Below are 23,531 nucleotides of genomic sequence, written 5' to 3'. Positions count from 1 at the left end.
AGTCATATTTAGAAACCCCTTGGTCTTTGAAGCTAAAAATACTTTTTTTAAAGCATGTGTTGGCCTCTTTCCAGGATCTAGGGGTATATTACCAACAACTAGCGATAATTTTTGTCTCTAACTTGTTTAGAGACAAAAATTATCGCCGCACATCGGCGATTTTTATCGCAGATAAACCTTGCTATTAGCAAGGTTTATCGCAAATGCGATAAAAAACGGCCGCAATGCATGAATATCGCTGAAAAGTCAGCGATATTCATGCATTATCGAGCAAATGCTCTTAGCCATGTTATCCACCTCCCATTGGATAACATGGTGAAGAACTGCTCAGGGCAGGTGTTAGCTTTTGGAGATATTCGCGCTTAGCGCGAATATCTCCAAAAGTTGGTAATAGGAGATAGCGATGTTAGCGACTGTTTCCAGTCACTAACATCTTGGCACGCCCACTTTGCATGTCATTAGTGATAAATATCACTGACATGCAAAGCGGGGCCCAAGATGGTCGCTATCTCCTATTAGCTGTCACTAACTGGTGTTAGCGACAGCTTGGTAATAGGGAGATAATTTTATCTCCGCTTTCTTGGCTTTTAAAGCCAAAAAAGCGGAGATAAACCCCTTGATAATATACCCCCTAGTTATGTAATAACATGACTTCAAACAATAGAACCAATGTCTTGCCGTTTATGTAAATTGGCAGAAGAGAATATTATCCATTTGCTTTGCATATGCTCAAATTTGACGGAAGAAAGAAAAACTGCGCTTAAGTGGCATTTTAACATCCACGGAATAAGGACTTGTAGACAAGCACTTATAAGATGTTTACAACCAAATGACTTCGTTTTGAAATTGGCTTTTGCAAAGTTTATATTAACAATAAGAAAGAAATTAGATCTCCCAGACTGATCAGAGAAGTTAACATAGGGTATTAATGAATGATTTATCGGTATTACAAAGTATGTATTATTAATTGATGTTTTTATAATGATTTTGACTCACCTAATAATGTGTATTTTTATCTTTAAGTAAAAGTTTGTATATTTTCTCTGTTTTAAAATATTGTAAGATTTTATATAATCACACAATAAATACTTTACTTACTAACTTAATTTTGAATTAAACATTTAATGAATGAAAATATAATAATTTGAATGTAAACAATTTTTCTGAAGTTTAAATCAAAAAGTACATTTTCAACTAGATTTAATAAATATGTTTTACTATGCAATAATAATTATTAAACGTGATATATTGAATTTATGAAAACAATAAAACTATATTTCAATATAATGTGCAGTTGTATTATTTTTTAAATGTAAAATGGTTATTAAAATAATTGAGTTCAATTCAAATATGTACTTTTTAACATTAAATTATATAGATTTGCAATTTTATCTATTTTCTGGAAATTATTTAGTTTAATTTAACATTATTTCCTATGAAGTTTTTTTTAGTTTCCTACCAGCACTATTTTTTATCGATGAGGTTGCACTACTGGGGGCCTACCATGTGTGCTACTAAATGAATTACCTTGTTTTAGCAGTAAGTTACACTCATAGTTAGGCTTCAGTTCCTTTGTCGGAGGTGGAGACTAAAGGGTAACACTTTTTTGTATTTTGTACTCAGATTTTGTGAATTGCAAAGTAATAAAGTAATGCAAATATGTAAGAGTACATTATACGTTTAAATATACTCACAAGTGAAAGTTTCATTTGCTATAGCCACTTTCATTTTTAAATCCAAGTCCCCCATAAATCTAACGTAACCATCCAGCAGTCTCTGTGGACCTATAGCATCCCTAGATGAGAGTTCAGTGTCATCCGCATATAATAAAAGTTGAATATCTGTTAGCACATTTTCCATGTGTCCTGCCACAGATCTTTCAAATGCCTTTCAAGCCCGTGGTGTAAAGTAAGAATAACAATGGAGCAAAGAAACAATCTTAACAAAGCCCTTCTGATTAATTTAGGTTTCATGTGCGTTGCTCTGATTTGAATTTTCCTTGAAAAAATCAAAAGACAAGAGACTTTTGGCAAAATAGGAACAAGTTGGTTTAATTAAATGCAGAGACTTGGAGAGCATCGATGGTGAAGCATATGAAGACAGTCTCAATGTACAGAAGGTTTGGCGGATTATACATACAGTTCATGAGGTACAAAAAAATGAGTTCACATTCTTACAGATCATGTGGTCCAGGACTAGACATGAGTTATTAGTACAACCATCTGATAACGGGGACACAGGTAGTTCTTGACCTCAAGGAGAGCTAGTGTGGACTAGTGTGTATGTGTCCAGATGTCCTGCATGAGGAATGCGTGATCTCCAAGTGTGGTGCACACAATGTGTCCTTAATGGCTGAGTCTTCCGAACTACATGTGGCATATCACTTTGTTGTATTTTGGGAGTGTGAGTCTTTGGCCAAAGGTGTTTTATTGGGGCCAATTTCCTCAGATTTGTTTGTGGAGTCTGTGGCACTGATCAGGGTTTTCCCTGGTTGCACGTTTGTCTTCGGACTAAGTGTAATCCCATCTGTGACCTATCAATTGGTAGGCCTGGGTTTGGTGTGCAGGACCTGTCTGACCATGTCTCTCTGACTCGGGTTTGATGGAAAAGTGATCTTGGGTAAATTGGACAGCAACTATTCGAGTTCATTATAGCATGTACATATAAGATGGCAGTCATTGATATAATATTTACCGACATTCTCATTACTTACTGTGTGTACAGTTGTTATAGCATTACTGGTTTTAACATTGTTATGCAAGCATAGTTTATGGCATACATTGACATTGCATTTATTAGTATTGCCGTTGTTGTGCCTGTATATATCCTGGTGTACATTGGCATTGCATTTGCCAATATTAACAAGTATAATCATCGTCGACCAAAAGACACCTTTCAAGAATAAATTGTCTCTCCTGAAATACATATGTTAACAGACTGTCCGGAACTATCTAACACCAGTCTTAACAGCCGCACCATTGTAGGGAATGTCTACATTCTTATTGGAGCACTTAAAAGGGCCAAACAAATTACAATGCAGGGAATGATAGTTGCTGAAATAATGAACCAAAACAGAGGAAAACACCATAACAAATTAGCTATGACTAAAGAATATAATTAAATATACTTTAACGACCCCTAGAATCAAAATACAGTAAGGTGGGAAAACATATCTTTAGCATTACACATTAGCTTAAGTTAAAAACTCTAACAGGACTTCCCTGTGCTTTTTAATGGCTTGAAGAGAATCTACATAACTAAACACAAAATCAAGATTTCATGTCATTGAGCCTAAGTTATTATCAAAATCACCAGGCAAAATAGCAAATGGCTCCTCACCTATGCATAAAAGTACACGGCTCCTCACCTAGCCTAATGTGCTCCTAATTATTTTAGAAAACTCCAAACACTTAAATTTGCCTTAAAAAATTTAGAAATACATAATGTTAGAAGTTGGGTCTCAAGTTGGCAGAGGTATGCACCCTGGCCAAGTAGGGACCACAATCCTATTCAGGGTGGGTTATATGCACACTGAGAGATAACCTGTGCTCACCCTATGGTAGCTTGGCACAGAGCTGACAGACTTATCTAAAGAGGCATTGTGCAAAGGATTTGTGTGACACACCCACAGTAACACAATGAAAGACCATAAAACTACTTCACACTGGCTTAGAAATATAGAAAATACTTTATGAGTAAATGAAGACCAAAATGGCACAAATCCAATAAGTAGAATCGGAGATGTGATTTTTTAGATGAAACCAAAAATAGTGCTTACAAGTCAATAGTACTAAAAGGTTAATTGAGGTTGGGCTAGACCGGGGTAGATCCAAAGTTCAGCCTGACCACGATAGAGGGCAGGCCGGCTACAGTACTCATTCAGGTTCTACTGAGAGAGTACTTTGGATGGAGCAAAGCATTGATGTTGAAGTCTCAATGCCTCTGCGCCAATCCGCACAGGAGATGAAGAACCTCTTTAGAAAGCAGGTATTGCATTGTAGTAGAGCTGCAATGTACGTCGTTAACTTGCTGCACTTTATGTCAAATTGATATATTCGATCGGCTCCTGAGTTGCCCTCAAAGGGCAATGCTGGGGTTCCAATTGCTTCAAAGTCACCACTGCATCAACGTTGATGGTTCTGGTAGCAGAAATTACCTTTCTATGGCCCAGGACTGAATTTTCATGACTTGGCTGGGCAGGACTCACCAATTCCAGGTGCCGTTGCAGAGTTGCAGAAAGTCTTTGATGGCACTAAAAATTCATAACTAGGGGCATGCCAGCATGCCCTTGGAGCCACTCTCGGTTCAAGTGAGATGGGTCCAGTCCTTGTCCTCAGCAGGGCAGAGATCAACAGGCAGAAGAGCAGCTCAGCAAAACAGAAAGTAGTTCTTTCAGAATTGCCAGAACAGTAGTTAGGCAAAGTGGCAATATTTTTAGCTCAGCAGTTCTTACTCTTGGCAGAGATCTTCATAGGTCCAGTAGTGTACTGTCTTGATAGGGTCAGAGTCCAAATACGTATACCCAAATGTGCCTTTGCAGTGCGGGGTGACTTCAAAGCAGGCCCTTGAAGGGACAGTTCCCTTTTTAATCCATCCCTGTCTGCCAATCTATCTATGGGGTGTGATAAGCCCTTTGAGTTGGAAACAAGACACTCCCTACTCACGTGTAAGTGTCACCTCTCCCTCTCTCTTCTTGCCCAGGAAAATGTATCAGAATGCAGATGAATGCAGATGAGTTTTCTGTCACACCCACCCTTCCTGTGTTTGTGGCTGTCTAGACGCAATGCACAAAGTGTAGCTGTCACCCACCCCATATCTCTATTGGAGACAGGATGCAGGCACACAGATCTAAGTTAAGATTAGGGGTGGGTGCCAGCGGAATTTGAGAAATTTAGTTATTCTGCGTTACTCTTGTAACGTAAAATTACCAATACATTCTGCTGCTCCTGCCACTGGCAGGATTAATCTGCACTGTGTGTCACAATGGACCCCAGGACATAGAAGATACTGTGCCAACACGAACAGGTTGTATGACTATTCTTCCGATTGGAGCTGTGATTTGTGAAACGTGCAGGAGCACCAGGAGAGTGGATTGTGCCCAGTGCCTGCCTCTTTCACTTTGCTGAGGCAAAAGCTGTGTTTCACGCATAATCATGCAGAATGCGATCCAGCCGGGTGCACTAAACATCAGCTTGAAGAGCCACACGCATACCAAAACCCTTTCTTGTAAAAGGTTATGCAAGTATGACCTGATCCTTACAAATCATGCAATGCACAAAACTGTCCTGTGCTGACAGTCAGCCCACAGCGAACTGTGGCCCCCAAGCTCTCTCAGCTTCTCAAATTCTGTCTCTTGTGGGAGAATGGGAAAGGGGACTCACTGAGGGGCGGGTTGCTCCCCAGATTCTATAGATAACTAATGTGATCATCTTCCCCAGGTGTGTTGGCCCCACAGTGGGAGGATGCCGGGTGGCCCCTCCCAGGAGAAGAGCTAAGACGCAGATATTTAATTAAAGGCCACAGTCCCCTGCTGTGGGGGATGGAATGCTCACCAGGCTGCCTTCCAAACTCATTAGCATCTGAAAGAGACACTGAGGGTCTTGGGTCCTGCACATTCCAGACAGAGTCCTGAGCCCTGGACCAAACCTGCTGAGTCTAAATTGAACTATAGAACACTTTGATTGGGCAAACAATGTATTATGTAAACATACATGCAGCAAATGCAGAGAGAGTGCCTTTAGATATAGTCATTTTCTGTGAAAATCATACATGAAAACGGAGTGTTATTCGGACCTTAAAAACCTAATCAACTGCTGCATGCATGCTGTACTTAGCACACCTGGTTTCATAATTGTCGTCCGCATGCATTATGCATAAAGAGAAAGGGTATGCAGTTCCTGATATTCGAAGGGCTAAGAGGGAGAGAAGGGGGACTGGAAATGTCCCTGACTACACACTGGTAGTATTGGTGAGAAAGGGGAGGGACTGGAAAGTCCTTCCTTTCGGAATGAGGGCGCTCACACAACCAGCCTGCTGGGTGTCATGCTTCATCATCGGCGGGGCATCCTATGCAGTGGCTCTTTGGCGGAGATCTTTTCATTCCTTGCCATATGGTGCAGTGGGCGTAAGGAGCCTTGGAAGTGTAGGAGTGCAAAAGTGTGAAGTAAAACAGGGAAATGGTTGAGTCAGGTAAATTAGACTTTAATAATCCTGCCTTCCCCCTGATTAAAAATGGAGTTAGTGACTCACTGCAATAATGCTGCAGGGTGTTGCGCTCAGTCTCGTCTGGTCGACATGTTTCTTGCCTATTAAGTCAGGACGATCTTTGTGGCAATTTATCAGGACCTAAAATGAAAGTAACTCTACACTAAAAATATGAATGCATAGTGGTGTACTAGCCTAATTATAATAGTAAGTGACACTAAGAGGTAAAGTTACTGTTGGTGCAGCAGCCAATCTGAAATGAGAAACCAAGAAATGAAAGCGATTCAATATAATCGAACAACAGTTCTGGTAGCAACCTGCCATCATAGCCCTCCTGATTAACACCAGATATGTGCATATCAACAATTTCGTACTAGTTGCTCACAAGGTCACATTTGTTAACCTTAATTGCCCCGCAATGGTCATTGGACTAAATCTGAGGCCCAGCCAGTTCAAAATCATGCAGTGAGAGAATAAAATTAAATAAAAGAAGTAGCAGCTTGGTGAGTCAAAATCAACTCACCAATAACTAAGTTTCAATTGGCCCTATCAAATCACGGCAGGTGAAGGACACGGAAAAGTATTGGTGTCCTGGGGACCATAAAAGAACAGATTTAAAAATGCAGGCACTGGGAGCGGGTAGCGTGGACACGCTTGTATCAGTAGCCTGGTTATCAGCCTCCACTTGTAGCATGAGGCAGAAGTAAGACGGCTCAGAGTCAGTCCCACAGATGGGTGGACGTTGCTCCCGGCCCCATGGCATGCCACCCGGACCCACCCAGCCGATGCGGCAGGCGGCGGCCCCCCAGCTGGGAGGCAGCCGCTCCGTACATCGGACTGGCAGGGTGCCTGTGAACGGAGCTCAAAGGTCAGACTCGGGGAGTATGTACCCAGACTCAGGGATTTACAGCTGGCACCAATAATCGGCGCCCAGGCCTATGCCTTACGAGTGTCCTCGTACGAACAGGTTACCAATATTGTAACTCCAGACCACACTGCATCCAGGTGCCGAGTGACCTACAGCACACTGCCGGATCCGGGAGGTAGTGATCCAGTCCTGGCATGAGGTTTAAACAATCGCATGCAGTGCGGGCGGATTCACATCAAGGGAGCCGGAGACTAGGGGGAAAAACCATACCGGTGGAGGGGAGTGTGAGGATGTAGCGGCCATCTTGGCAGGGTATCATGATTCACTCCGGGCGCCATCTTAAAGAGTGCAAAACAGCATGTGATTACATGTAAGGAGGACATTTGTTGCACAATATCCTGAATCAATATAGGCACCATCTTGGAAGATGCAAATACCGCGTGACTGGGATATAGGCTAAGATTGGGGCGTCGCCAGGGGTGGGTCAAAGTGAGGCGATAGAATAACAGTAATGTGTGATGTCACACAGGGTGTGGCTAAGTCTTTTTAAGGCTGCTCCAGGGGATATCTTTTTTAAGCCCGAGTTTATCAGAGGCCAGACAATAGATCCATCTTTGTTCGATCTTAAAGAAGGCTGCTGGGGAAATGGATGGATGTGCTTCCCATATCACCCAACTCATGTTGTCGCAAGTGTGTCTGGCAGTCTCAAAGTGAGTGTAGAGTTTGGTAGTAACTATGTGGCATCGAATATTGCTCTTATGCTCGCTCATGCGTGTCTTAGCGGCTCTGGTGGTCCTGCCCACATACCAGAGACAGCAGGGGCATGAAAGCATGTAGATGCAATTGGTGGTGTTGCAGTTGGTATGTCTTGACAGTTTCCAATTAAAGTTATTCGAGAAGGTGATTTCTTTAGTGGGTTTGGTAAGTGGGTAAGCTGCGCAGGAGCCACAGGGGTGGTGTCCCAGGACTGGTGGGAGATCTCACAGAGCTCTCTGTGTTGGGACAGTTCTGATCTTAGGTCTAGTGTGGATCAATATGTCTTTAAGGTTACTTGTTCTCTTAAAAGCAAACCTGGGTGTTGGCAGTTGTAAATCACCAGTATTGAGGATGCCCCAGTGCTTATGAATGATGTTTTTAACCCTATTGGAGTCTGGAGTAAAGGATGTCACACATGAGAGTGTCTCAGTTGGTTCTTTGTGATTATATTCCAATAAGGCCTCTCTGTTATTATGTCTAGCTCTCTTCATGGTTTGTAACAGCTTATGTTGTGGGGACTGTCGTGCATGTAAGTTGGTTGCTAGATTTCAAGCTTCTGAATTGTAGTCTTCAGAAGAACTACAATTCCTCCTAATCCGGAGGAATTGGCCGAATGGTAAGTTCTCTTTCAGTGCACCCATGCCCCACATCTTTCCCAGTCTGTGATTGCCACTAGAGAGCACCAGAGAGCTGCGAGAACGCCGAGCCGAGCCAGAGACCGAGCCAGAGACGCACACCAACGGGGGAAAACACCGCTGCTGCTGCTCCAGTGCTACTGCTTCAGTACTGTTCCTGTTCCTCCGGTACCACCAGCGCTGCCATCGGCTCACAGTTTGCGGGGCCACCCCAGTCGCGCACCAGCCGCGCCTAGACCGTGACTGTCTCTTGTCCCGTCTTGCGGCCCTTTCCGTGGAAGGCACCGAAGCTTCACCAAAACCCCCAGCGGCGGCGGCGGCGTGAGTGACCTGGGGTATCCTGCTCGCCTGCTCGTCCGCCTGCCTGCCTGCCTGTCTGGTTGCACTTTTCCCTGAGTGGAGCTTCGTGGCACGGAGAGGACAGCAGCTTGGCTCATTGCTGTTTGTGTTGCCGAGGGCAGTCGAGTGAGACCCGACCTGGTCTGCCTCGGGCTCCCCACCTGTGAGGAGCTGCCAGCGGGTGTGAGCGCTGTGCGGAGCACTGCAAAAACAACACCGCCGAGGCAGCACCAGGAGCTCCATTCAGCTCCGACCATTCAGCTCCATTCAGCCTACAGTCTCCCTCGGTGAGCCAACTACAGAACCGGCATCTAAGGTAGGACCCAAAAACTAATTAGTGAAACCACAGTGTGGCAGTAGACTACAGTAGACTACAGTAACAAAACAAAAAAAAAGGGGGCTCTGCGATGTCCTTTTAACCAGAGAGTGTCCCAAGAGAAAATACACTAACTCGCCACAAGGCACTGGTTTTTTCATTCCAAAAGCCTTCTTTTGAACAAACCTTGCAGGCTCAGGGTCGCGAAAAGCATATCTACATCTGACCATGCCAAAAAGGGCCTAAGCATTTACCATTCAAGGCTCCTTTCAATACAACACTCGACTATTGGAGCACAGCTGGGGAGTTCTGTGCTAGAGCCAAAGCTGAGTGTGCAGCGATCTAAGGCAAAGGAGCCTCTAAAGACCGCCCTAAGACTGATTCAAGATCCATCCACGCCGCAATCGGCACTCACTTCTGCGCAATAGCTCTAGAGGCCTGTGCGGTGGGGGGGCTAAGAACCAGAGCAACGTAGAGCGACAATCTAAATCCATCTTTAGCTCTCAGACAGTCATGAGGTCAGGAAAAGTGAGAAGGTCCCTCACAAAACCAGCACCCAGACGGAAAAGGGGGGCAACTAAAGATGCTGGAACCTCTCCATCACCCACAGATGACAATCTCAGTTCAACAATAAACGGAAAGGAAAAAGTCAATTCCAATGAAACCAAAACCAGCAAAGAAATTAATGATGATATGGGCTGCCTCTGGTTTACAGGCTTGGATCCTACTAAAGACAATAATCCCGCACTCACCACGGACAAAAAAAAGGCATCAAAATAAAGCAAATCATTGAAAGGATTAAAAAGAGCCAGAACTGAAGACCTCATAACTATAGATGGAGAACCAGTTGCAAAATCTTCACACACTTACCAACCGAAAATCTATACGAAATTTGCGTTCCTAAAACAACCTGGAGCGGCAATTTTTACTTAAAACGAGAACTTGGAACAACTACCCACTCCTTTGGAACCTGGGAAGATAAAATATTCCCCACTACAAGTACAACAACAATCGGAAGCAGAAAGACCCCTAAAACTTGTAATGACGGACATTCACATCAACAGTCACCAGAGGGTACAAGCTGAAATCGGGCCAACAACTAATAAGGAAAAATACGAAACATCCCGCAAGACAATAGACCAGCCAGCGGAGTTTAGCAGTCCACCAAATATAGCATTAAAGAGCGCTCAAAACACACAGACTCCGCTCAGAAGGATAATAGCAGAAAGCTCTCCGGTCAAGGAGACCTCTCCAAGTGGGTCAAGATTAACCGGAGCACTAGACGCCTCCATTATCCTCCAATTTCAAGACTCAAATGATTGGGGCGACCTCTCATCCCGATCATCGCATAAAGAAGCTCTCAGTGAGCAGGAAGGAATGGGAGCAACATCTCAACCGACCAGCACCCCTCTACCGATGCTCACAAGCTCGCGAGACACTCATCAAACGGCCCCTACAGAGCAGAGAGATACAGGCCGTATTAACATACCAAACACACCTAAAAGTCAGAAAAAAGAGAACACCTACACCACAGCCAACGACATGACCTTTCTTGCATCACAGGAGTGGCAAGACTTAGTGACGGCCTACAATCTAAAGCCCAGTAAAACCCCCAGTACCACCAGACCGGAGAACGAGAGTAAAGGCTCGTGCATCACGTTCTGGGCAAATCTACTAAACACAATACAACTATCGGCAACAGCACTACAATATCAATCAGAGAAACTAGATATGCAATTAATAATATTACAAACACTCGCAGAGTTTACGTCAGGAATTGAGAGGAAACTAGGCGACTTAAACGGTCTCATAAAAAGGGGACAGGAAGCAGTAGAACTTTCAGCGTTAGCAAAAGCAGAATGTGACTGCTTCCCAATAATAAATAAGCTATCAACGCTACCAACTATTCTAGAAAACCTCCTGGACGAGCTGAAACCTCTCAAGGCACCGACACCAATAGACATAGTCACTACGGGAAACGAGACTAGGGACCCACAAGCGAACGGAAATCAGACTCAGGCAGAGAAGAAACACCTCCAAACCAGGAATACCAGCTCTCCTCAAGCGACTCAATCGCCAAAAAATCTAATCCCAGCTCTCAAGATTCCCGAAACAGAAAGCACAGTAGCACCTATAAATTCACGAACTCGCCGGAAACAAAAAAGGAAAGGCAGGAACAGGAGAATGATAGCCATAACTCAAGGAAAGGAAAGTCAGTTACAGGAGTCCTACCATCAAGAGACAAAAGAAGAGACTGCATCCTCCCATAATGAGATTGAGCAGACCTTGACCACAGGCAAAGGAATGACTCCAGGGAAAAAATCGATCGCCTCAAGGTCCTTAGACAAATCCGACAAACCCAAAAAACCAAACAAAATAGAAACAATTGCAATAATAACTGATGGATCGGGACACAAGGAGGAGTTAAATACACAAAGTATTCAACAGTGGAAAAGTCTTGAGCAAGAGCCCCACAAACGCGGTGAAGCTAGGAGCCAAAATTTTGTGTCTCAAAGCGAGAGCCTGCTGGGCCTGAAGCAGGATCAGGAAAACTCCTCCGACAAACTTAAAAAAACAACTACAACTACAATAGAAGTAACTGCACTAGTAACAGATCATCCTGAACACAAGGAGGAGTCAGACACACAAATCATACAACAGCGGAAAAGCCCCGAGCAGGAGATCTATGAATGTGGCGTAGCCAGGAGCCACAACATCACGCCCCAAAGTGAGAGCCCCCCGATTATGAAGGGGGACCAGAAAAATCTCAAACCAAGGGAAATCACAGTCATAGCAGACTACAACTTTGACCAATCTTTCAACAGGGCTAATGACCCCGGCCTCACGGCAGTCAAAGAACCACGCGGCACTACATCTAACAAGACAGACATACTAATATTCATCCCAGAATATAAAACTAGAGGCAGAGTGGACTACTTGAAAAGAGGGAACATCATAAAATTGATAAACTCAATTGAGGGCCTGGAGGGCATCTCTTCAACTGACCTACTCGAACTCGAATTCCTACCTGCACTAGTGCAGAATAAATCAGAAACAACTAAGACGACATGGTCATCAAATGACCTGGTCAACCGTATCTTAGGAAAGTTGACCAAATTTGCCCAGTGGGGAATAAAACTTGAACTAGGCAGAAGGCCTTGCTACCCAACACCCTTTTTAAATGAAGGCGGAAAAGAACATCGCCCCAAAGCTTCATCAATATTAAAAGGAGCACTCAGTCACTCACCAGGCTACCAAGGGAGGCCTTCCCACATCGAAGTGGCAACAACAAAACTTCCAACTTTGAACTCCGACATAATACTGCGAACAATAACAAACAGAGGTGGGCACTGACAAGAATACTCAGCAGAGCCCCCGGGCCTCGAAAATCCGATCACCCTCAGAATTTGCATCTGGAACATCAACGGTTTGACTGACAAATTAGACGACCAGGACACATTAAGGTACCTAAGGTCATTTGACCTAATACTACTCCAGGAAACTTGGGAAGTAGAAGAAATATCCCTGGAAGGATATATGATGCAAACTTCCCCAGCGACCAGGACATCAACCTTTGGTCACAGCTCAGGAGGATTGATGATTTTTGCCTCAATATCATCAATCAGATCGATGAGGGAAATAAAAGCCAAAACCATAACTCCTAATGTGCTACAGGCGGCAGTTATTAGACTCAACACTAGGAAGCCGGACCGCCCTCTTGTAATAATCAACTCCTACATACACCCGAAGCATAAGCAGAAAGGTGCAAGAGAGCTGGCCAAGGAAACAGCAAGAATCCTGGATGAGGGGGAAGCTGAGGACTTAATCCTTGCAGGAGACTTCAATCTTTTTCTCCTTGGAACAACCGCGGATGAGGAACTATCATGTGAACTCGACAGAGCATGGGGAATCCCAGCGCAAGCACAAGTGCCGGTAATTAAACGAACAAAATGCTCAACTCAATTGCTAAAAGATCTAGAGGAACTAAACTTAAGGGCGCTGAACGGACGGTATACAGAAGACACCCCCCCAGCATCAACTTACCACTCCGCTACAACCTCCTCCTATTTAGACTACGCATTTGTAACACTCCCGCTATTTGACGTCATCAGCTCATATCAACTGGGCGCCAGCGACCAAAGCGACCACCTGCCACAAGAAATAGTCTTAAAACATCTTAGTGGGAACCCCAAAGAAGCCAGGGCAACCGCAGGCTCTGAACATACAACAGACTTCAAACGCATTAGATTCAAACAAGACAATATTGAGGCGCTGTCTACTGACGTAAAGGAACTAATACATCAAGGGACCTCTGCCGGAAACCAAATAGAGGCCTGGGAAGGGTTCACGAAGGCCCTTGGGATCAAACATGCGACAAAACCAATGGCGTCTAAAGGCAAACCCTCGAAGGCTACATTGAGAAAGACAAGTACACCGGAGATAAAAAGCCTCAAAAGGGACATCAAGCAAACTTTGAAGCAATTGCGCACACAGCCTACAAAAGAGCCCCTACATTACATTCTACGTGGTTTAAAAGCAAGTCTGAAAAAGGCAACCTGGGAGAACAAAAGGCAGATGAACGACGAGCTTTGGGTAAAAATAAAGCACGATTCAAAACAAAAAAACAGCGCCAATTTTTGGAAACAAATTCATAGCCTGCAACGGCCAGGGCACCACGGGATAAGCTCATATATATCAGAGCCAGTTTGGGCAGATTACCTGCACAATCATTTTAATCAACCAAACTTAGACAACTCTACAGGTTCGACAACACAAGGAAATGAGCTTATCACGGAGATCAGTGAAACAAGGAAGGTAGACTAAGGGCCCAGAAATGCAGAAGAAAACATCAGAGCACAACAAGACCAAAAGAAGGCAGGGGGAGAAAAGAAAAATAGCACATTAACATTTAACACTGAAAACGACATCAAAATAACTACTAATCGGATAAAAACTCAAATAAAGAAAGGGAAAATGGAAGGAGCCCCGGGCCCAAACGGAATACCACCGTCAATATTGAAGCATAACATCGAATTCTGGAGTGATATCTTAGTGCCACTCTTTTCGAGCACACTGGAATTAGAGACATGCCCAGAATCCTGGAAAGGATCTATTGTAAGCCCTATCTACAAACAAGGAGACAGGAGCAATCCTGCCAACTATCGGCTGATAGCCTTACTAGATATAGAGGCCAAATATTACGCTGGCATACTATTAGAAGAACTGACTTCATGGGCAGAGACAATGCACATAATTCCACCGACCCAAACAGGATTCCGCAGAGGACAGGGCACTTCCACAAATATCATGGCTCTATCCCTACTAATAGACGCGGCAAAATTAGGAAAAAACTCGCTGTTTCTGTGCTTCATAGACTATAGCTCAGCCTTTGACCACGTGGACCGGGGCAAATTATGGGAAAAGCTTAAAAAATGGGGGATACCCCACCCCCTCTTGAGGCAACTCATCTTACTTCACACCAACACGTGGCTCAAGATCAAGCTGGGAGACGGGACGCACCTTTCAAGGCGAATTAACACCTCCAAAGGCCTGAAACAAGGGTGCGTCCTAGCCCCGACCCTGTTCAACCTCTACCTGGCAGATCTACCAGGGGAACTGGACGGTACCAATTCACACGCCCCGCGGCTAGGGGACATTACGCTGACCAACCTCCTCTATGCCGATGATCTTGTCCTAATAAGCCGCACTCCAACAGGCCTCCAACATCTTCTGAACACTACTAGTTCATTCTCGAATCGAAACGGCCTAACCATCAATTTGAATAAAACAAGAATCATGGCTGTGAACTACAAGAAGGCCAGGAGGAACAATTGGCTCCTGGATGGACACAAATTGGGCCAAGTGACGTGCTACAAGTACCTGGGTGTCTTATTGGATAGCAGAGGGTTGTTTAAACCTCAATTAGAATCGCTACACTGAAAAGGAACCATGACCTTCCTTGCGATGAAATCCTTGAAGAAGCTTCTGCCTGACCACACGCTCGACCCTTTCCTGCAGGTACTGAGAGCTCGTCTCCAACCGACTCTCACATATGGGAGCGAACCAACCTTTGGAAAAGACGCGCTGACAATAGACAAAGTATTCACCAGAACCTATAGGTCAATCTTTCAGCTTCCTAGTTATGTCTCAGCAGCACAAATCCGTCTGTAGTTTGGGGTACAAAAGCAAACAGCGGAAAGAAGGGGCAACATCATTACTGGAAGACAAAGAAACTCTGGCAAAAAGGGCACACGGATGGTTAGTCTTAAACGACTATAAAACTTTAAAGCCCCAAGAGTATTTAGATCAAGGATTTAAACAGAAGATTAAAGAAAAATTCCTAAAGCTGCGGTTAGGCATTCTTCCAATTCTCCCTCATCTAGCTCCATGGAAGAGGACTCAGGACGACCAAACTTGCCGACTCTGCAAAACAGGCCCTGAAGATCTAGCCCACACAATATGTATTTGTCCCAGCTTAACGGACCTAAGGAGAACACTATTACGTGCAATATGGAACCAGAAGGGGATTAGATCCTGCCGACAGGCAGTCAAACTGTGCTTCAATCCACAAGAGACCCAATTAAACTGCAGAATTACAAAATACCTTGACGCAGTGGCAAAAAGAATTAATGAAGCACAAAAAGACGTAAATGTGCAATAGCCAGTCACTGCCCCGAGCAACTCTGAGCCCACGATCCAAACGAAGCACATTAACTGACTCATCGACAATATGCACTACGCAAATAATTTTAAATGTTTGATAACCAATTTTTATGCATTTTAAATTGAGAGTTTTAATTAACTGTGCAATAAATTTTTTTACCATTTACCATTCAGTGCACTGGAGTGGTGACTGCTAAACAAAAGGAGACTGGTACAGTCTGTGGGCTTTTTATACAGTTTTGTCATCAAACGACCCTCAGTCAAAACGATTTTGATGTCGAGGAAGGAGACCATACAATCTGAAATGGCCTGAGTGAATTTAAGGAAGGGGTAGAGTGTGTTGACCCAAACACAGAATTCATCACAGCTTGCCCTATCTCCCTTCTAGAAGATCAAGATATTGTCGATGAAACGCCTCCACAATATAAGGTTATTCAAGTAGAGGTTGTGTACATCGAAAATAAGCCTAGTTTAGAATGCAGCCATGTAAAGGCAGGCCGCACTTGGAGCAAATGTGCTGCCCATTGACGTGCCCTGTGTTTGATGGTGGAGTTTGTTCTTTTATTAAAAAAAGTTTTCTGTGAGGGCCAGGTTGGCGCACTCTATGATAAATGACTCCGGTGTAGGTGAATCCCAAACTGAGGAATTGGGGGAATCTTCAATTACCTCCAGGGTGGCACATTGGGGGATGTTGGTATACAATGCCTCAACGTCCATGGGTTACCAACAGGTTAATCTCGTCATGTCGTTGGAATCCCTCCATCAGGCTTAGTACATCTGTGGTGTCTAGAAGGAAAGAAGGTGTCTCCTTAACTAGGGGCTGTAAGAAATGGTCACAGAATCTGAAGAGAGGTTCCAGAAGTGAGCCAATCCCTGACACAATGGGCCTCCCTGGTACTGGTCTAACGCCCTTGTTTATTTTGTGTAAAATGTAAAAATAAGGCATTATGGGATCTTTTGTAACAAGGAATTTGGCCTCTTTTTTGCTTATCCAGCCTTCTGTTTCTGCTGTGAAAACAATGGTGGAGATTAGTGTGGTCAATCTTTAAGTCGGGGTGTCAGTAATCAGGGTGTAATATTTAACATTACTGAGTTGTCGTAGATATTCAGTGTCTTAATCCATGGTTGACAAGATTACAGTTGCACCCCCTTTGTCGGCCTGCTTGATAGTTATGCTAGGGGTGTCTGCGAGGGATCTTGCTACTGTCTACTCCGCTTTGGAGAAATTGGGAAATGGGATGTTAGGTATGTCCATTGTCAAATCTTTGAGCAGTGCCTGCTCAAAAGTTAAAATGTCATTAGGCACCATGCTGTTGTTTGGTGTGAAGTTGGAGGGATTGTGTAACCCCGTGTCATTTCTGGAATGTGAAGGTCTGTCTTTAAAGAATGCATTCAGCCTCACTTTGCGAAAGAAGCTGTGTATTTCACATTGATCTCTGAACCGATCAATTTTAGTGGACACATAGTCTAGGCCTTTGTGTAGGACTAATAATTCGGTCTCAGTGAGGTGCCTGGGGTAGAGATTCACTTATAGTTTTTCTTCCCCTTGGTCATGCTCCTCGTCTCTACGGAGTTCGAGGGTTGTTCCTGCCAGTGTACCTGTTTGGCATTCCCTCTTCTTCCTCCTTTTCCTCTGCCCCAGCCTCTTCCTAAAAAAGGCTGGTTGTTCCCAGCAAAGAATTGTGGTGGCCCCTGTGGGTAACAAGGTGGTCCCTGATGGTACACTGGGAATTGCCATATAGGCGGTCCCTGATACGGTTACATGGGGTAGTGGGGGAATCCTTGTTGTGTTGTACATCTAGGATTGTTGTTGCCCCAGCTACCCTTGCTGGAATCGCTGCTCAAGGAGGATCCCCATCTTGCTTGAGTTGTACTCTCATCTGAGGATTAACTGGTTTTATTGGAAGTAAAGTCTGTTTTAAGGTAGGGGTAGACCTTTTCCCTCTCAAACTTTTGAATATCGTTTTGCAGTTTACTGATCTTTTGTTTCATTAGAAACTCTTTGTTTTCAGCCAGCTCATTGTTGATCTGGGTAAGCTTGCCTTTGTAAATTGTCATTACAATAGTGTTCTTGAGATCCTCTCTGCTATTTGTATTCGAGTAAGGAGGGCATCAGCTAATCTTTTTGCTGTATTAATGATGAGGATGAGTTGATCCCTAGTGCATTTCCGTGACATTCTTTTTTAAATACCACATCGTCCAAGAAGAGACAAGGAAAGGTTCTCACTATGAGACCATTGGGGGCTATATTCGCCCTCAAGTATTCAGTCATCATAGCACCATGCAAGGTCATTTTCAACCACTCTCATTTCATGGCACTATGGTCAGGTTTTAAATTGGAGAAGTGGTGCCTTTGGGTCGTGGTGATATAGTTAAATGTCACAGATGGTTAGGACATATAAAGGCCCATTTGTTAAATATACCTTGGAGAGGGTGCACATTAACCTCCTATTCATTTCCTATTCCTATACCTCCAGTCAAAGTAATTATCCCCCACCCTTGCCCATACTCTAGAAACCGCACTTGCAGCAAACAACTCATCCCACCTGCCCTGCTCTCAGGTCTTACATTCTTGGTAAATCTTGCTCAGTACCTTTGCAAATATTTATCTAAATGGTTTTCCTATGGAGGTTTTCTTTTGAGCCATGTTCAGGTGTCAATCATGAGAAGCCTCAGATTATTCCTAATCCCTTCAGTGTAAAATATTTTTCTTCCTTCCAGTAACATTTTAAGTCATATAATGTCTTCTAATTCCTCCTGTGCTGTTGTGTATTTGAGAAAAAATATACATGAAATAAAACTCGGGACATTATTGGAGGATTCAGTCATTCTTCCTTTGGTGTTAGAGTGCCACATAGTGGAAGAAGTGAGAACTTTAAATGACTTTCTATTTAGAGAAGGTTAATACTGGTGTGGGCAGAACTCCACAGAATCTCACACAGTTTTTATATAACTTCACGGAATTCTGCAGAGTAAAAGTCTGCGAGTTCCACCCACCCCTCGCTAAGGGCAAAGATATGTCTACTTTCTAAAATTGTTATTTCTAAAAGAGTAATGGTAAATCTAACGTTACCTCTTACAAGGATTTCTAGTTACTAGTCTAAAGATATGAAACATGATGCAGCTACTGCTTTCTAATCCGGAATTACACTTAAAGGTGTATTAAGGAATTTCCAATGCTATATGAGAGGAGTAGGCCTCACAGTAGTGAAAAACAAATATACCTGTTTATCACCATCAGGACATGTAAAACAAAAAAGTGCATATACTACCTTTTACTTACCAAGCACCCTGCCCGTAGGACTACCTATTACCTACGCTAGCAGTGACTGTGTCCCCTATGTGTAATAAAAAGTGAGTTTAAGGCTTGGCAACTGGTTTTAAATGCCTAGTTCCCTCCCTTCAACGCAAATTTGAGTGGTACGTCCCTGTTCGAACTTTGCGTTCATCTGGGGCTAAACTGATAAAAATCCCCTGATTTAAAAAAGTCAGAGCAGGGGGTAGATCATTTGGGATCGCTGCTGCAAAGCTCTGGAACTCCTTACCTTTTGAGCGGAGACAAATCAGTGATCTCCTGCCATTTAGAAGGAATCCTAAAACATGGTTATTTCCTAAGACTTAGGGGTTAGCTATATTAAGGTCCTGCGGAGGTTGCCAGACTGGGTTATGAGCGCCAAGATGCCTGTCAGGTGATAGTGTGCTTTAGAAATGCAATACATAAATAATAAATAAGTTGACATGGAAGTAAACTGCACACACACAGGCCTTGCAAGGCAGGACAGAGCCAGTTTTAAATAGGCTACTTGTGTGGGTGGCACAACTAGTGCTGCAGACCCACTAGTAGTATTTTGATCACAGGTACTTAGTATGTGGCATACCACTTCACAAGGGACCTACAAGCAAACTAAATATGCCCGTCAGATATACACCAATGTTACCATGATTAGGGGAGAGGCACCTGCACTTTAGCACTGGTCAGAAGTGGTAAGGTGCTCAGAGTCCAAAGCAAACAGAGACACAGAAAAGTAGGAGGAAGAAGGAAAACTTTTAGGGATAACCCTTCAGAGAGGACCATTTTCCCACACATAAGGAATCAAATTGATCTAAAAAATTAACTCAACTACCTGCACATTAGATAAACCTGTAGGCCGTACCATAAACTCACACTTCAAAGTCATAACAATCCAACCAAGGAGTGCTCTCTGTTTCTCTGCCCAAGTAGGATGGCTGCCCATAAACACATATGAAGAATAACATCAAGATGACACTGGTCAATGGCCCGAATTTCTTGATACATTTTGATACCATAAGATCTCACACAATTCAATCATTCATTATAATTCAATTTGGATGCTACACCAACCAAGTACCACCCTTCTGGGGGCCCCCACATGTGAGTTCCGACAGCCTTTCTGTGTGGGAAAGACTGGCACGGAAAGGCAGCCAAAACAGGACATCGTAATCCCAAGGTTGGAAAGAGCCGCCCTTGGGATTACAGGCCACATTTCGATGGAATGAACAGCAGGATTCCTTTCCGACCACCTCCATTGTAATGAGGCGGTCAGAAAGGAATCCAACAAGTATATTACGATGCAGTAGGAAAGGCTCCGACCGAGGCCCTTTTAGTTCAGGGAATGTTAGGCCAACTAACACAAGAAATCAAAGAGCGTTTTTCAATCTCTGAGTCAAACCAAAAAGAGATCCAGGTGACTTGCTCCAGTCTAGAGTCAAAGATTGAGAGCCTAGCACAGCATACATGAGATTTGGAATGTGGGATTTAAGGGCTCCCGACAGCAGTCCAAGAAAATACTCAAGAAGTACTAAGCTTGAAACAAAGAGAGAAGAGTCTGTTTGAAAACTTGAAAGGTTGGAGAACAATACCAAGAGCAGCAACATCCGAATCCTGGGAGTTGTGGAAGGAATAGAAGGGACAGACATCAAATCTTTCGTGATAAAGCTTCTGAGAAGTGCCTTCCCACCGGACGGCGGTCTCATCAATCTTGAGGGAGAAATCCAGCACAGAGACCACTTTAAAATATACTCAGCGCAGAAAAATCCCTGAAAGATTTTGGTAAACTTTTTATCCTACATCATTAAGGAGAAACTGTTAAGTCTAGCCCTGAAAAAAAAATCACTGCAAGCATTGGAGCTACTTTTAAAATTAGATTGGATATCTCCAGGGAGACTGCTGACAGGCAGTGGGAGTTGGGAAACAGAATGGAGGAATTGAGAGGGCTAGGGGCTAATGTTCAACTGATGTTTCCCACCATCCTGAAGGTGTGGCAAAATAAAATGCACAATTTCTGTCCCTGAAGTATCAGGATGATGCTTACAGGGGTCCACCTCCTGATGTCCCCACACTCTGACTAGTGAAGAACACACAGAGCCTAGAGGTAATCAAGCGAGGGAAGGTATGGGAAGGAGCAGCAGTGGAAGGGACACCCGAAATGAGAACATACAATGATTAAGTACAGGAAGGTATTCTAGCTACTCTCATTAATTCTCGCTTGAACCCCAAACACACCTTATATATAATAACTCCGGAGATGGTCCCTTCCTGACTGTCTTCAGAAATGACGAGATGCTTCTCTCATCATTGAAGCAAGTGTTCCAAGAAAACCAAACAAAACACCACCATACATTTTACTGTTATGCACCAATCAAGCCAATCCAGACACCTACATACCATAACTCGCACTCCCCAATTGATTAGACTCACAACACTCAAATAAGGCTTTTGAGTAAGAAAAGTCTCGAGTATTAACTCAGTATTAGTCTGTTCGATGAAAATGGTCAGCACTCCGGCATTCAAGGCATGCCCAGAAACGAAACGAAGTCCAAGCAATAGGATGAAAACTAAAGGAAAATAAACATAAGTTGATACTTGGAGCATTCGGCCAGAATGCCTAAGCTTACCCGCACTTCCAGGACCATAGGGTTGGCAACGAAGGAGCAAGCAGAACAATCCGAGGGAAGTATCAGCCACAACCTAAGTCCAAATCCAGTGAGTCTCGCCGGACTAAGTAACGGCCAGAATGCCTGTCCTGAAAAACAGCTAACAACGGCAGAATACTCCGGGCAACCCAGCGGGAAGACAGATGTCCGCCGCGGAGCCCAGAATCGCTTGGCTCAACCTCGCCTAGCAAAGTTCCTCCTTCCCCGCTGCAGCCGCTAGCGGGAAGGGTAACGCCACACCTGTTCGTGCGAGCAGGAAAAAGGATAGCCGCCACGAACCACGGCTTCGACGGAGGCTTCATTTCCCAGCCGGGAAACCGCAGACAGAACCGGCAGAAGTGCCGCGGGTAATCAAGATGGGCAGCTAACTCCAATCCGACTGTCCGGGGGAAAACGAGAATCGTGTACAACGCGAACGGCGTGTCACGTGATTATAACTACTAGCTTCACCCAGAAGGCCTTCTGGGAAATGTAGTTCACGTCTCTGTATAGTAAGCGCCAATGTCAGTTCCTGACAGTACGCCCTCCTCCAAGCGCCTCTTAGCACCAGGCTTCCCCGGAAACCTAGAATAGAACAGGTACACCGCACGGGGCCATGGACCACTGAGCACGGTTCCCACAAATCATCCTCCGACGGATACGCCTTCCATGACACCAAGTACCACAGCCGACCCTGACGGTACCGGGAATCCAGTATGCGTCGCACTTCATACTCCAGTTGCCCATCCCTCATCACCGGGGGTGCAGCCTTGCAATGACCGCCAAGCGCTGGTTTCAACAAACTGCCATGAAACACTGGATGTATCCTCAGGGATGCCGGCAACTTCAGTTTATAGGTCACTGGGTTGATTTTACGTATGATGACATACGGGCCTATATACCGCGGATGGAATATGCTGCGATACCTGAACCGTATGTTCTTGGTGGAGAGCCACACCTTGTCCCCCACTTGATACTCCGGTCCGTTTCGCCGATGACTTTCCCCCCATTTTTTGTAGGTTTCCTTCGCCCAATCTAGGTGTCCTTTGATTTTTCGATGGATACCATGGTGAGCCTTCATCAGCGATGCCACGGTAGGATGGTTCTGCACGTCACTAGGAATAACCAATGGCAAGGTATTTGCGTGGAACCCTGTGTTGGCTCGAAATGGCATGTTTCCTGTGGAACTATGCCACGCATTGTTATACGATAGTTCGGCCAGCCAAAGAAAGGATACCCATGATTCCGTAGCCTCATCAGCATAACACCTTAGATATTTCTTGAGAGTCTGATTCAGAAGTTCGGTCTGTCCGTCTGTCTGCGGGTGGAAACTGGTGGACAAGGCATCTTCCACGTGCAACGCCTTGCACCACATATGCCAGAACCGGGCAACGAATTGAGGAGCTCTATCCGAGATGATGACCCTAGGAATTCCATGCAGACGGATTACTTGGTTTAACAGCATTTGTGCTGTTGACTCGCCGTAGGCAGATTCTTGCAGGGAATGAAGTGGCCCATTTTAGTCAGACTGTCCACTACCACTAAGATCGCGTTGTATCCTTGGTCCATAGGTAGACCTAACACAAAGTCCAAACTAATTGTTTGCCATGGCTGAGATGGAGTTGGCAGAGGCATCAACATACCTTTGCTCTTGGCCTGCTCCCCCTTTGCTCGGGCAAAAGTCTCGCATTGATCCACCCATGTTTTCACGTCTTTGACCTAACTTTCCCTCCAAAACTGTCTTTGCATCAGTCGCACAGTTTTCAGTTGACCCGGATGCCCTGCGGTGACTGCATCATGACACCAGTTGAAAGCC

Source organism: Lissotriton helveticus, chromosome 2_1, assembly GCF_964261635.1.
Source record: "Lissotriton helveticus chromosome 2_1, aLisHel1.1, whole genome shotgun sequence".
Taxonomy (NCBI): Eukaryota; Metazoa; Chordata; class Amphibia; order Caudata; family Salamandridae; genus Lissotriton; species Lissotriton helveticus.
This window is presented reverse-complemented; position numbering follows the sequence as displayed.